Here is a 2,744-nt window from a genome sequence, read left to right on the forward strand (position 1 = left end):
ATTTATGCCGTTTTGGTTTTATTTGCGGGACATGAGGAACAACGTCCGGCCCTTTATTTTGACGGTCATCAGTTTCGTAGGGTACCGGTCCGTTCATTTCTGTTGTCAGATTGTTTTGCATGTGCAGCTCTTCGTACTTTTTGCGTAACAAGTTTAAAGTACGCACTTCCCGGTTGTTATTCTTGGGTGGAATAATACCGGTATTATTTAATCTGTATGTAATTTTTTTTCTACATGGTGTTTGGGGCCGGAGATGGTCTGGTGTTGAAGTAACAAGCGTGTTTACGTTTGCTGTGCGAGTAGTGGAGATGATATCCAGTTAAAATAAATCATTATATTTGGAAAAATAGAAATAAATTTCAATGAGTATTACTTACTCGGATTTAGTCCAACCCTTTGTCAGGTATTTTTGGCTCCATGCTATGTCTTGATTTCCGATGTTTTTGGATACATTTCGGAGCACAGTGATTTATCATTCTCACATGTCAAACGTCCACCGGTGTCTCTCGTTAAACATCCCTCGGTGTCTCTTATTATTATTATTATTATTATTATTATTATTATTATTATTATTATTATTATTATTATATGGAATAATAATTATTATTATGTAAGTTCCAATATCATTAACTGGTCAATTACTGAAATATGTAATCTTGATAGAAAAATACGAAAACTGTTGGCAATACATAGAATGCAGCACCCTAAGGCAAATATAGAACGACTTTATCTGCCAAGAAAAGAGGGAGGCCGTGGACTTTTACAACTGGCATTAACAATGAAGATTGTCACAATTGGCCTAGACATCTACCTGAAAACCTCTGAGGACTGGATGCTAAAACTTGTCTCAAAACACGAAAACAAGAAAGCATCATACTCAGTAACAAAACAGGCAAAAGAATATCTAAGTGAATTCCAAATACAAGAAATTCCGGAATTAGACATACTAGAAACAAGCGCAGAAAAAGCTAAGCGTATGAAAACCCGTGCTAAAACTGCTGCCTTAGATATTCTTCTTCTTCTTCTTCTTCTTATTATTATTATGTACTACGGTGTCAGCTGTTCACTACCAGTGAACTAAGTTAATACCCCTTATTTTTCGAGCACCATCCAGAGTATTTGAGTGGTTCTAAGCAGTGCTGTTTTCTACAAGTGCTCCACTCTTATTGCAGCCCTTATTTGTTCCATGTACTTCTCAAGATTTTTACTCACTGTTCCCAGGGCTCCGACAATTATTGGTACTACTACCACCTTTTTCATCGACCACAACTGCTTAACCACCCAAGCTAACCTGTCATATCTCGACTTTTCTTTCTTCTTTGTTGTCAGCTGGGCATGCTATATCTATGATCCATCATAGTTTGTTTTCTTTCTCAATTAAGACTTATGTCTGGTTTCCTATTCTCTATCTCATGGTCGCACTGAATCATAAAATCCCACAGGATCTTTGCATTATCACTTTCGATGATTTATTTTCAGGTTTATGTTCGTACCACTTTTGCTTTGTCAAGTCCATACTTGTTGCAAAGTGTCCAATGGACAAGCCTGGCTATATTCTCGTGGCGCCTCTTATATTCCTTCTGGGCTAGTGGCGTACATTGGCTGGTAACATGCCATACGGTTTCACCATTTTGTCCACAAATTCTGCACTGATCACGTTCTGATCTGTTGTCTATTCTGTATTTTATGTAATTTGTTGTAAGTGTTTGCTCTTGGGCAGCACAGTTATTATTATTATTATTATTATTATTATTGTTATTATTATTATTCATCTACTATTTATACACATAAGCACGCATACTTAAAATTAAAAAAATACGTTGGTGATTCTCTAAATCTGGATTTACAACCCACACCCACAAATACGCCTTCATATAAACATACACTTATAATGTTCATATATGCACACACACACACACACACACACACACACACACACACACACACACACACACACACACACACGATGCAAACGTTTTTTCTTTCATGTGAAGTTATATAAAAACAGTTTACCATTAAACTGAAGGAATACTTAATAGTTTTAGTGAAGTACGCATTAATTAATTAATTAAATTTTGCTAAGAAATGGTTGGCAGAGACTTCAAAGGTCCCGCCTGCTCACCGTCGATAGACTGCCTGAAAACCACAAGCAAGAGAAATACGTGTGTAGGCGTGTGAGGGTCTGTATGCCTATCTATCTATCTATCTATCTATCTATCTATCTATCTAGTTGTCTGTCTGTCTGCCTGCCCATCCGTCAGTCCGTCTGTCCGTCCGTTTGTCTGTGTGTCTAAATATCTGTCTATCAGTCTAGCTAGCTATATCTTTTTCTCCCTCCCCTCCCTCTCTCTCTCTCTATTTATGTCTATCTATGCCTCTCTGTCTGTCTATCAATGTCTCTCTCTTTCTCTCTCTCTCTATCTATGTATCTATCTACGTTTATCTATCTATCTACCAATGTCTCACCCTCTTTCGTTCTTTCTTTCTTTCTTTCTTTCTTTCTTTCTTTCTTTATTAAACTTAATCGGCAGAAGTTACAAAGTGATTGAAGGTTCACGACATTTTGTTTATAGCACAAATGGGTTCGGTAAGTGCACTGCACGAATCTCTGGTTTCATGATTTACTTTTATCGATAAAAGCGAGCTGGCAGAAACGTTAGCAGTCGAGGTCGACTTTGCCTTTAATCCTTCCGAGGTCGATAAAATAAGCACCAGTTAGGCACTGGGGTCGATGCAATCGATTT

Source organism: Octopus bimaculoides, unplaced genomic scaffold (genome assembly GCF_001194135.2).
Source record: "Octopus bimaculoides isolate UCB-OBI-ISO-001 unplaced genomic scaffold, ASM119413v2 Scaffold_264300, whole genome shotgun sequence".
Lineage (NCBI taxonomy): Eukaryota > Metazoa > Mollusca > Cephalopoda > Octopoda > Octopodidae > Octopus > Octopus bimaculoides.